Below are 13,776 nucleotides of genomic sequence, written 5' to 3'. Positions count from 1 at the left end.
TCCCAAAAAGTGGGTCGAAATTTAGAATGTCATAGAATTCGTTCGATGGAGAATAGTCTGTGGCAAAGGTCTTAATCATGTAACATCATTTACATACATTTCATAACAATTGTCACGTACATCTCATCATTTGCCATTTCTCATGCATAATCACATTTGTCCCATCATTTGACGTCACATCAAGGTCAATTATATCTCATTAGAAAGCTCAAAATGTATAGATTTTTTCTCCAGCAGACATCAAGTCCAAATTCCCAAGGTTTCACATGAGAAATTGTGCATATTTGAAATTGGGTAAATCTTGGCAATTTTACACAGTAACGGAAATTCCTTCAAAATAAATAGTAGATGGACTCCAAAAATTCTAAAATTTGAATATGATATAAAAGACACCTGGATAAAAAAATTTCATGAAGAAATAAACGTCCCTATATTCTTGAAGTATCTCATTTACTAACTTAAATACAGACTAAAAATTTCTCACTGTAACATAATGTCCACTTCACAAATTATTCCTCTTCCAGTAACCAAATCACCTCAAAATACTTTGAAATTTTTATAAGTCATAGGTAGAACAATCATTTACAACTTTTGTGAAGGAAGTTTATTAAGATTTGTACAATAAAATTTTATAAAAAATCGAGAAAGGATGAAAATCACAAACTGTTCAATTCTGGGTGGTTAAACCCGGTTTGAAGGTAAGACTTCGTGTGACCCAAATCAACTCAGAAAAATCTAGATTTAAAGTATGATAAACCTCAAGATGTGAAGAACAACTTTTGTGAAGAAAATAACTTCAAATTCTACCCACGAAAGTCTCTACAAAAATAGAAAACTGAAGAGGTACAGAAACAACGAATCTAGGTTTCCAAAACCAAACTTCAAGGATTCAAGCTCTAGTTGATATTCATGAATCTTCCACTCACAAAACTCATTTCCAAAAGTTTAAATAGACATACAACACCCAATTCCAGGTTTGGTCATACCCATTCATGCACAATAAATATTAAGAACCATACAAGCAAGCCACCAAATTGCACCTACAACTCAATACTAACAAAATCAAAGGTGTAAGAAGATTGGAAGGCTTAGAAATAGGTCTCATCTCCTAGCCTTAGCTTCTAGGACCGATTCTTCCCTTATCTTGAGCTTCGGCTGTGAGTTCTAATATGAACCAGTGAAGAATTTATGCTGAAACAGAGAAGAATTTGGTGCTGGAACAGAGGAGAGAGAGTCGGCTAGAGAGGGGAAAGAAACCGAGAGGGGTGGGAGGGAAGTGAGAGTCAGGGAGAGGTTGCTGCCGAGAGTTCAAGGGAAAGAGAGAGAGAGCTATGATGATTCTTCATCATGAGCCCCAAGATGGTGTGGCCAACAAGCCTCCCACCTTGCACAACAAGCCTCCCTGCCTTGCACAACAAGCCTCCCCGCCTTGCATTAAATCTGATTGACTGATGTGAATAGTAAACATGATTAAATAGACTTAATAATTCAATTTGCATGCTGAAATTCTGCCCTAGATGGTCGGCCACACGTTGATATCTTCAATTGTCCAATGCATTCCAAAGATTTTTGGATTAAAATATGTCAAATGCTTAATCATCGATATTCCGAAATTATCTCGATAATTACTAATCAATTCTTGGCCATTTCCAATTAGCAATTCATATAATGCCACTAATTAGTTATGCGAATTTTCGAGATGTCACACGGGTGTCTACCTTGCTTCTACAAACAAAGACTCCGAATACATGGACTTGATTACACTAAATTCATCTAACGCCCTTTGGTACCTGTTCTCTTTATATGAAAATGTGTGCATGCAATCTCTTTATTAGTTTTATCCTAAGCCACTGACATGTGAAAATTACCATGCATGGTGTGCAAGTAATAAAGTAACACCCAATAATCAAAACAGTAAATGAATTACAAAATAATTGAAGAACCTAAGATGCAATGAGGAAACATAAGCAAAGCCGCATTATTGGCCATCAAGACAGGAGCTTATGCAAATCATTGGTCAAAAGGTAAAAATGCATGTATGCAATACTATATGAGACGCCAAAGTTATCCATTAACAACTTATTTACCACAAGAACGCAAAATTAGTGACTTTGCAACCTATACTAATCTTTTTGATGTTTTCTTATTTAATTAACATGATGAGTGCACTGTTAAAGTCTAGCACACTAAACGGCCGAAACTATGCATGCAATGTAATGCAATGGAATGACATGAAAATCTAATTAGATCAACATGTATAAAATTAAACAATCATGAATGATTTATTTAAATCATATACAAATAGTTTAGTATAAAGTTCTAAGTGACAAATATTATGCATATTAAACTATATGACATAAACTGATGCAATGATGCAACAAATAAGTGAATGTATCCGAGATGCAATTCTAAGCATAACAATGAATTGAAACTAAACCTGGGAAACATGTTATAATCAAGACTATCCTAATTAACACGATTGATTTATTTCAAACTATATGAAATTAAATGCAACCTAAATGAGACATGACATGGCCAAAATTCTTAAGTGGATGCATATTCTATTCTATAATGCATAACCTAAATCACAAAACACTAATGACTTGCATTAAACATATGCAGGCATCAGGAATTCTTAAACTATATGCATATTTAACTATATGAAATAAACATGAATTATGCCCAAAATGCAATTGTTAACTAAGTTTAATTATTTGACATAAAAAACTAAGTTTAATTTATATGAAATATCAATCAAAATTGATCCCTAAAGATATGTGGCTCACTAAATGATATGCAATATACAAACGTGTATAACATGAGCATTATAGAATTAAACACGAATTAGTTCTATAGCAAATGCAACCTACATGAGATACTAATGAAACATTTTTGAATTTCTTTATTAATTAAGTTAACAAAAACGAAATTAACCTTAGACCCAACATGATTGACCAAAATCAAAGAGGGAAAACATGTATTAAGTCCTAGTCATGCATAAATTAAAGTAATATGTATAAAGCATGCATAGATTAAATAACTACTACCTGATTCCTATATGCAAAAACCTAAGCTATGAAACATGCACGACTAAGTTAATAATGCAACCCAAGTCCCGTATGCAAGAGAGATTATCTAAATGCAACCTAAGAATATGCACTATTCACGATTCTCGAGAAAATTATGATGCACCAAAGTATGTCGAAATTCATAAAAATTCGTCGAGAACATGTGATGTCATCCAAAAATCATTGATATTTATCAAGGAGGTGCAATAATCACTAAACTTCAACATTATGATGCAAACTCGATTATTCATACATAGAAAGTCGATTACTTACGCCATGAGCGTATAACTAAGTATACATAATTACACCAGTATTATAAATACCCTGACCCACTTTTGGATAAATGGCAAAAAAGAATTTCTCTTATTATTTGATATGACAAAAATTAATAATTAATCTAAAAATATTTTTTATTGACTCATTTTTCCAGAAAAAAATATTTCTTAAATTACTTATTCCTAGAGAAAATGATGGGTGTTATATTCACTCCGGATAAGTGCATTAGAAGTTCTAAAACTTGTAACGAAAGCGCGATTGAATCTTAAAACTTTTAAAAAGTGCAATTAAATCCTAAAACTTGTCAAATTAATCTGATCAAGTCCTTATGTTGATTACACTTTTTGAAAGTTTTAGAACTCGATTACATTTTTTGAAAGTTTTAAGGCTCAATTATACTTTCGTGATAAATTTTAGGATTTAATTGTACTTTTTTAAAATTTAGAACTTAATCGGAAAAAACAAAAATTTTAGGAATTCTAATTGACTCGCTTTCACTTCCTTTCGTCTTGCCAAGGCTTCGCAGCACTGTGAGTACAACGGGAAACGCAAGCGATCTCGTCCGGCAAGTTGGCCGATGAAAATGGCGAGCTCGCCGGAGCATCATCCCGGCGTGGGCAGCGAGAATGCGAGATCCGAGAGCGAGGAGATTCCCACGCCAAAAGGGCTGGTGGGTGGAGATGGGTCAAGGCGAATCGGAATGCCGGGTCATTCACGGGCAGGTGATGTCGTGCTTGGTTCTTCAGTTTCCGCATGATTCAAATTATGGTCGTGGGTGGATTCTGGGGATGATGCAATGGGGTCGCGGCGCTTTATGTTGGAGACAGCAGGTATTGTGAGCTTGATTGGGTGGATAATGCTGAATGCTGGAGTGAAATGATGCAATGGGTCGTGTCATTGATCAGTCGTTTGTTCTGAGATGATGTGCTGGAAGAAACTAGAGTTGGGAAATGCCGGCGGGGGGAAGGGGGGGGGGGGGGGGGGTGTGGGGGGAGAATGAATAAGACTCTGTTGCAGTTGGGAAGGTTCCACTTCACGTGGACAAGGGGGCTGACTATGAGCTGAGGGCTGACTATGAGCTGAACTTCCTGTGATCATGCCAGTTGACGCTTGGATGGCGCCTAGATGGGGATCAAAGTCAGGTTGTCCCTTTGTAGTCTTATTATGTGCAGTCTTGTGAAGGGGACAGTTGCCTGATACGAAGTCGACATTGTCTTCTCACTGGTCCAATGATGTTGAGTCATGGAGGAAATACAATTTGACTAGAGAGGATATCACAGGGTCAATAAGCAGGAGATTAGGCGAGATTGATTCTCTCATTATCTTACCATTTCGTAATAGTGACAAAAGTTTCTTCACAGTTTACTCATGAAACTGCTAGAATAGCCTATCAGTTGTCATCCAAGATGTAAGAGCTCAGGTTCCTGCATCTTTTCTATATCGATGATGCAGTGTTTCTTTTGAAATGGCAGTATAGGGGCAGTGGAGTCTGCGTACAGATATCTAGAAAGAGTTACAATTTATGTCAATACTGAAAGTCATCTCTACCGACTCCAGATATTTGCCAATGTTTGCCAGTATGCCAATACTTGCCATCTTCGGAATTGGAGGTTGGGCATGACTTAATCAGGGATAGCCTCGCAGCAAGATAGAATGTGGAAAATTGGAAATGATATTCAATCAAAAGCTGTGGATAGCTGTCTGACTATTTCAACTTGACTACTCAACAGTGGCATTTCAACTGGTTTCAGATGCCAAGGATATGTGTATTTGTCGTTTGAAAAACGAATAGCCAGAAGGGATCTTCAAGACTGATTCACAGTGAATAAGTAGGGGAGAACCTGTTTGCTTGCATTTACTTAGTCGGGCTGCTTGAGCTGCATGGAGGTTATTGATTTTTTTTCTTACCGGGAGTGCAAGAATACTTGTTCTTAAGGGGGTCATCATTTTTAAAAGGTAAGATTTCAGCAGCGAAATAACATAAGTTTCCGCTAGCACGGCCTTTTGAATTTCTCTAATCTCTTGAGTCTAACACAATGCTCAAAAGGCCGGCTAATCTATCACTGCTAATCCTTCTGAAAAAAATGATGCTAACCACAATAGCTGACTTGGATGGACCCTTACGACTAAAGCTGGTGTGCAACAGACAAATTAAATTCACCTTATTCAAACCAGGAAATTAAGTATTCAGATTGAGCTGCATACCCAGGCGGGTTGGTTAAGTAAGGCGCTTTTCTGATTCATCACTGACTCAATCTAATGTTAGAATCACCAGGAATGTCAGTTTCTTACGTACGTGTGATGTTTTAGCTTGGAGTGGGACTCTCCTTATGCAGTTTAGCGAGGTACAATTTCAATCTCAATTTGCATGCTTGCGTTTTCAGGAGATAGTTGTCATCAACTTAATGGTTACATGCCAAATGGTAGTGAACCTTTATCTCTGTTCTTAATTGGTGTGATGTTGCGTTCGCGGACCATTACTGTTGATTTGAATTCTCGTGTCACCCCCTGCAGTCTATAGCATAAAATTGCTGTGCTCTGACTGTAAACAAGCTAATCCTGCGTGTAAAATTGTGCTTTATGTGAAACAAGGGGTCCCTTCTTCACTTCCCTTGACGATCTCTTGTTAAACTAGGATGATTATAGTGGTGGACATTTAGTAGAAATCTCATGAATATTGATATAGGATGGAACAATCTCTTTTGGGTGCTCAAGTGTAGTTGACTGTAGCAGGTAATCACACCCTCAATATGCTGTACCATTTATTTGTTCATTTTCTCATTTTCATTTTGAGCTTCAGGAAGAAGTGATGTGGGGATCTCTGTCTTAAATCTGCAAATAGGATATAATTTACTGTTGAAGAAGCCTGCTTCTTCTGGCTTGACAGGATATTAAGTGCACAACAATGAGCTAGCTAATGATGAAAGTCTTAGTTACAATTGTTACTGATAAGGCCATTAGGTGATATCTGTGAAATTACTCCTTCAAAGTGTTGAGGCATAAGATGGTTCCTTTAGAAATCTTATTTCTGTTTCTGTAATATCTTTGCCAGATCAGACTTATACTCGGCCATAACATACATGCTGTGAACCAGGTGATCTGGGAGAAGACTCAAAGACAGAAATGACTCCATCCCCAAAGGAGAAGTTTGTGACTTGGTCCTGAACATCCAACACTCCACTCTACGCTCCTAGTATTTTGTGCTGTTCTTTTTTCAGGATCAAGAGTACAAACATTACATCCGCAGATGATCTTTTTACATCGGAGTACTCTGTAGCCAAAGCTTACACCTAGATATCATTTAGATTTTTTCTTGTGGCTTCGTGGCAAGTCTGTATATGTATTGTCCAGCTGTTATTATTAAACTGACTGTTGATATTTATCTCTTAGTTTTTCTGTTGAATCTATGAAAGTTTTCTCTTGAATCTTAATGAGAACTGCCTCATGCGTTATTCAATCATTAAGTACAACAGGACTCTTCTTTTTCTGTTGTCATCCAGCCACTTCATTCGCCTATGTAACAGCAAGAAGATGGTCAAATAGTTTGGAACGATGTTACTTTTCATAATACAATTCCTTATCATTTGTGCATCTGTCATGTCTCGTTTCTTATTTTACGATCCTGTTTAAGGTTGTATGATTCACTTTTACCTGATTCGGGCTACGAGCTTCACATATGACATCCCCCATGTGACAATATTCAATTCTCTCATGAAGATTACTTCGTATATGTCCAAATTATTTTGGACGTACTTGATTTCTTGTTTGTTTCTTATTTGCTCTTTTGCCTTTGTTCCTTTGCTCTTCTACTGGATGCTGGTTTTGTTGTTTTATATTCTTTTTTCTTCTGTTTTTTTGCTGGAGAACGAAAGGAAGGGATAAGGTGCTAGCCCCAGAAGCAGTGATATATAATCTTCTTTGGGTTACTCTTCAGCTGAAAACTGTTGGTATATTGGCCTTGAAGTCATTCATATACTCTCTAAGTGTGTGTGTGATGTTGGTATTTCCATTCCTTCCGCAGCACTATTTGCTTTTATTGGTCAGATATCACTGAAGAATATTGGTAGATATAATCATGTGAGAAGTGTTGGTTTTCGCGGTAATTTCCTCCATGGAAGATTTGCTGGTGCCTTTTCAGCTGCTCAGGGTGAACTTGTTCAGAAATGGGAGCCCATGAACAGGTAAACGTCACCTGCACTGCAGGTATTTTGGAGCCTTTTGAACTTTGACTCTGTTGTGAGTTTTATTGTGAATCATTGGCAAATCACCTGCTGTTCGAAGTATGTTGCTTAGATAACAGATTGTTTTGAGTTGAACAAAATGCGAAAACATAGGTGGATAACTTGAGTTATTGAGACCAATGAAAATGGTATAGATTTTGTCTTGGACCATGATCTTTATCTCCTAATGTTTTGATGAGACAAGAGCTTTGGATTGTTATCAGGCCCACAAATAAGAAGATCATCATATAGGCCCTCCAACCAAACTACTTAGTTCAAGAATGAAATGTTTTGTTTGAAACAATGTTTCCTTTGATATCTCTAAAAATTAAATATTGTGCACTTTTGCTAGTATAGCACTAACTATTGTAGTGTTTCTTGGAAACAAAAGGAAGAACAGCCATCTCCTACATCGATTTTATAATAGCATACTGTTAGCCAATTTGGAGTGCCAAGATTATGTCATCTCTAGCCTGCGGGAGCAAACAACCAAACCACTGAGAAATTGCATTATTGAGACAGAGCTTACATAGATTAGGCCCAAGCATATAAGACTAGAAGGATCTGGTGTCTTCAAGCTTGGTGGTTGCTTGATTTGGAAAATATTGCTAGAAGTGGTAATATATCGCATGGATGTTTCTGAGGTGGGGATAAGTGACACTCATGAGGTTCATATACTATTATGCCTTTTTGTGCATGATATTTTAGCTATGCTTTATTGACATCTATGTATTCATTATAGAGATTCTATTTTTCTCGAACTAACTTAGTCTTAGACATGACTTTATGAAAAAATTTCATCTGCAATTATCATTCTTATTTTATGCATAAGAAACCCACCATCACCACTAGGGCAGTTCAAATGACAGATTTTAATCAGCCTGTAATTGCACCTTCCCCAAGAAAATAAAACTTTCTATATTATGAGAGCATTTGGTATAGTTCCCGCACAACAATTATAACTATGAAAAGAGATAGCGTAGTTTTTTCAAGATGTTTAGCAAACACTTTACATTGCCCGCGTTGCGCCCTCATTGTTGTGGCGACTTGCAGCGCTCTTGCACTTAGTTTCAAGGTGCCGCAACGTTAGAATATATAGTATCGAATGCATAAGCTACAACACTTCATAGGATGACTATAGATTGCCATATCTATACCAACTCATTCTACCACTTGGATCATATGAACTCGATGAATGTTCGATTAGCAGGATGACTTGTTACTTTCAAGATTGCTCATTTGTTAATTTTACTTTTTTATACTCTTCAGGACACAATGAGTCATGCTTTCCAGTTTTAAGCTTTGGTAAGTCTTCCCATTTTGTTCCCTGTACTTACACAATTAAAATATTCTTAATAAATGTTCTAAAGGGTATTGTGCTGTTATAAGAATCACAGCGCATTAAGGAATGTGTTTTATTCAGATATCTCGGAGTGAAACTTTGATGGACTGCAAGTGCCGGTAAAATTCTAACGAGAAAGCTTTGCTAAAGAATTTGGTCCCACGAGATACCCATGTGCTGACAAAAGATTCATATCTTATAAGAAGCTTTTTGCCTGAATGGTACTTTAAAATTTCAGGACACATGTACTTGGAATTTGGAGCATTAAAAATTTTATTTATGCCGTGTGTGGAAATCTGTAACCTTGAAAAAAGAAACGTAAGTTGGGAAAATGGAACTGAATGATAAGAAAATTCTGAAGTGTTGGGTGTTATAGATGTTCTATTTGGTTGAAAGAACTGGATTCCTTATTTACGATACTCTGTACTGGTTCTGAACATGCTAAGAGTTACTAGCGATGTCGGTAGGTTTCTTTCTCTTTGTTGTTAAATTGATGCTAACATCTTCTTCCACCCTTTTACTGCCATGCTATTCGTCTTTGTACGTTATTCTTCTCTTCCATCACATCGGTCAAGATGCCTTAAAAAATGTGGGATAAAGAAAAGTATGCATATCAATGGGATTAGTTATTATAAGAACTGGCTGCTTGGAATTATGTCAGGAGTCTTTCTCAAGTGGTGACAAAAGGATCAACCTTTTTCTTTTTGGAAGTTGTACCGTTTATTTCCAATGGAAATACTAGAGAGGGCTGTGAAATATGGGTTCCATGTAGGGATTTTGCAGCAAAAGCTTAAAAAAAAGGGGAGAGAGATAGAGAGGAGGGAAAAAAAAGCAAAGGAAGGAAAGAAGGTTTGGCAATGATGAGGATTGGAAGGAAGAAAAAGGTGCAAAAGGAAGGTTTATTGAGAGGAGGAGATGAGATGAGATTCCCTGATGGAAGCTGACACAACTGCTTGTATGTTAGAGAAAGGTGAGAGTGGGGAATTTTGCAGAGAAGCTTTTGGTTTGTCTGGTTGTGCCTCGTGAGAAGATTATGAGAAAAAAAGTTTGAGAAAGAAAGAGGACATCTCTTTTATGGGGCAAAATGGCATGTATCGTACCTAAACCCTGCAACTTATACATGTACTTTCTAAAAGCTAGGATATACCCATAATTCTCGTTCTCAAACTTTCTTTCATTAACCCCTAGGTCCCCCCCTCCCCTTCTCTCTCTCTCTCTCTCTCTCTCTCTCTCTCTCTCTCTCTCTCTCGGGCGGTGGTGAATAGACATTGTTATTCTAACAACTTCCCTTTATGTTATGCCAAAGCTGTAGACACCTTATGGAATCATATGCTAGCACTTTTCCTTTGCTTTTCCATTGGATAGCAGCTAAGGTAACTCACATATTATTCAGTTGTGTTTATATCTTGCAGGCAAAAAAGCTTTTGGTTTTCCAAGCATATTTGGCATTTTGTATTCTTTACTGTTATTTTCTAAATTCGAGGAGACCAACCTACTAAATGGGGATGGAATTTTGAGGTAAAGCATGTAGAATTAGAATATGCATGGAGTCCCACATGCACAAAAAATTGTCAGCCTTTCTAAAAGAGTTTAGCATCCAAATGGTTGTGGTCCAAGGCGTTAGGTTGATCCCTTCTCTGCCTACTTTTATTTTCTGAAACTTGGTGGTCTGCTTATGTGCTAAATTAAGTCTTCTTTTTATTATCTTGTTTGCAGATTTACGCTGCCAACAAAAGTCTGTAAAACGTTATAGGGGGACGTGCATGGAAATTGATAAAGTTTGAAGAGGAAAAAAGAGGACTTGAGAGGAATGTGGGTAATAATTCAAAACTTTCATACTTCTACTGAAGCATCTTTTTCGGATAGCCGTTGACATTTCTCTCTTCTGTGTGTTTCTTCTTTTTTTCCTCCTCATCCCTTCTTCTCTCTTTTTCTCCTCTTTTCTTTGCCTCTCTCTTTCTTTTGGTTTTAGTAGTACCGCTTTCTTGTCCCGGACCACCACCATCACCACCACCACCCACCACCACCACCGGGCACAAATTCACATACACCATCAACTTAGTTGCCTTTTTAACTCACGCTCACATTACAGCAATTTTTTTTTGGCAGCCTCTCTTTGCCTCCTCTTTAGGAAAGGTTGCATGTCCTTAGATTTTCATCTTCCGTTATCTCTCTAGCTCTACATTCTAAATCTCTTGAAAAGAAAGTGGGTGATGAGGAAAAGAATTTCTTGGAATTGGTAAATTCCTAGCATTCAACCAAAAAAGGCTTGGAGATATAAAAGTGAGATGCTTGGGATTTCCAAAGCAGCACTTCTTCTTTTATCTTTCAGAACAAAAGGGTGTTAATCTTTCTTCTTCTCTTGCATTATTGCTTTCACTGTGCTGGATTTGGGTTGTGCGATTAAACATTATGGACTGCCTTATTGCCCATCCATTCAAAGGATTAAGTATGTCACTTGGAGCTTGTGTATACGTTATTATGAGTCATTAGGTCTTGATAACTTTTTGAGCTTATATTCAAAGGTGATATGCTAATGCTGTTTAGTTTTGTAATTTAAAGGTGATCCTTGCTATGGCAAATGAGTGCCAAAAGCAGAAGCTCATTACTTCAGGGTATTCACTTGAAATGATCTTGATCAGCTTATTATTCTTAGAATTTAGGATTCAATGTTCAAAAGTACATAGGTTTAGTGAAAGTTGCAAGCTGATGACCATCTTTAGTTTTTTCTGGGACCCCAAATTTTTGTTTGCATTCATATGATAAGGAAGAACATGAATGTACCTTGATAACATTGGATACCATACCCCTCATGGACCCAGTTCAACTCTTTAACACACACACACTCTCTCCCTCCACTTCCTATTGGATGCAAGTTGGGAGAAGTATCTGCCGTTCGGCTTTACTTTAGCGGGAAAACTTTAAATTTAACTCCAACTATTGACGCACAAAGGCAAACCAAACTAATGGCTTCGGTTTGCTGTAAATTCCGACTTACATGATTGTAATTGCAAGACTCAAAAGATCGAACCGAAAACAACCCGAAAATGTGATCCTTTCTGTTGAGTACGAGTCATAAGATTGATATAGGACCAGTCTGCTGAACCAATAAGCAAAATGTCCAGAAACAAGACCCACTGAACCCAACTACCCTACAGAATATAAGGGGAAGCATAGGTATAGATGTCTAAATAGTTAAAACACGTGAGGAACATGCCATCTGCTCCCTGCTGATATCCCTCAAGATCCAAGAATGTTTCCACAACAATCCAACTTGAGTCAATCCCCAACTTGTTATCTCGAAAGAAGCTATTTGCAATTATAGTAAATTATTGGGATAAGTGCACTGAAAGTCCTAAAACTTTCAATAAGTGCAATCAAGTCCTAAAACTTGTTACGAAAGTTCAATTGAATTCTAAAACTTTCAAAAAGTTCAATCAAGTCCTAAAACTTGTCAAATTGATCCAATCAAATCCTTCCGTTGATTACAACACTTTTCAAAAGTTAGAGGACTCGATTGCATATTCATGATAAGTTTTAGGACTCAGTTGCACTTTCGTGACAAGTTTTAAGACTTTCAATGTACTTATTTGGTCAATAAAAACCTTAGTGAGTTGATTTTTGATTAGTCGCTCGGCCAGTTTGGATTCAAACGGTAAATAAAATTGAATTCGATATCCCAATAAAGACACCGGTCCGAACTGAACCGAACCGATAGACCTTTTCGAACTATCGATCCGGGTTGTCTGATTGAACACCAGTAGCTAGTTATGGAATTCCTTCTTTGCTAGTAACAAGTAGATTAACGGGATGAATTTCGCTTTTTACTTGCTATTAAACTTGTGATTTCCCTCACAAAAACGTCCTCAATTGCTCTCTTTTCAGCTTTGACTTTCCCCCCAAAAACCCTTGTGGTCCAGTAGAGCGACCACTATGTCACTTCCAGGATTGAACACTCCGGTGGTGTCCTTGGAAAATGATGTTTGTATGGAACAACGACGTGTGATTATAACTTGAGTACATAAATATTGGAAAACGTGAAGTTGTATTACGATATTATTCATAAAATTAAGTGTCGAAAGTGTAGTGAAATTAAAAAATTATACGCTACACTATTATCTCTTGCTAGTCCAAAGCTTTTGATTGCACTTAATTCTGAAATTGGGATGAGATTAGGGAAGCGTTTGTGCCCCTCAACAGTTTGCAATCGCAAGGAAAACTATAACCGAAGGTCTAATTAACTTTTTGGTTACTCTCCAAATGGGTCTCAAACTTGTTATTGGCTCAGATATAATATCCCAAACCCGTCTCACTAAAGTAGTCTGGTTTTGGTGGATACCAACAATTCACTGTAGAGATTAATGGGAACTAATTATTCGAAATTGTCATATTGTAAATCTTCGTGGAGTCTCAGAATATATTTTTTTCAATGAATTTCATATAAATCTAAGATCCGTCAATAATCAGGAGAGAGGTGTGAAATAGTGGCCGGTTGAGAAATGTTACATTATACAAAAATTTTGTGTTAACGTTCACAAAAATTTTATAGGAACCTTGACAGTTTTAACAGAGTAAAGGCAATATAAAAAGTTTAAAAAACGTTATAAATCATAATAGAATTAGTTATTGTTTATATTTTTCAACCCCCTAAGAAATGTAATGAAAACAAAGGGCATTTTGTAGTTACACATATCGTATTTGATTATTGGATTTCCCAACTATAAAATCCCAAACTCATCTCAAACCTGGGATAATTATTAAAAAAAAAAAGTTTTAAATATATTGTATGGATGCCAATTCAGATATAAATCTTTCAATTTTATAAATTAAGTTATAAACCTTTTGACAATTTATCAATGTACTCATTCCA

The 13,776-nt window shown here is 36.7% G+C and overlaps 1 long non-coding RNA gene across 1 annotated transcript; it reads left to right on the top strand.

Moving 5' to 3' along the window:
* The first annotated feature begins 4,338 nt into the window (after positions 1-4,338).
* LOC130135255 (uncharacterized) lies at positions 4,339-11,461 on the top strand. The gene is made up of 2 exons (XR_008814714.1): positions 4,339-7,291; positions 7,389-11,461. It is a non-coding gene; the product is annotated as an uncharacterized LOC130135255 (long non-coding RNA).
* The last annotated feature ends 2,315 nt before the right edge of the window (positions 11,462-13,776 follow it).

Source organism: Syzygium oleosum, unplaced genomic scaffold (assembly GCF_021117445.2).
Source record: "Syzygium oleosum isolate NSW1041296 unplaced genomic scaffold, Sole_v2.1 Sole_v2.30, whole genome shotgun sequence".
Lineage (NCBI taxonomy): Eukaryota > Viridiplantae > Streptophyta > Magnoliopsida > Myrtales > Myrtaceae > Syzygium > Syzygium oleosum.
The sequence above is the reverse complement of the archived record's forward strand: the minus strand, read 5'-3'. Positions and strand labels throughout refer to the sequence as shown.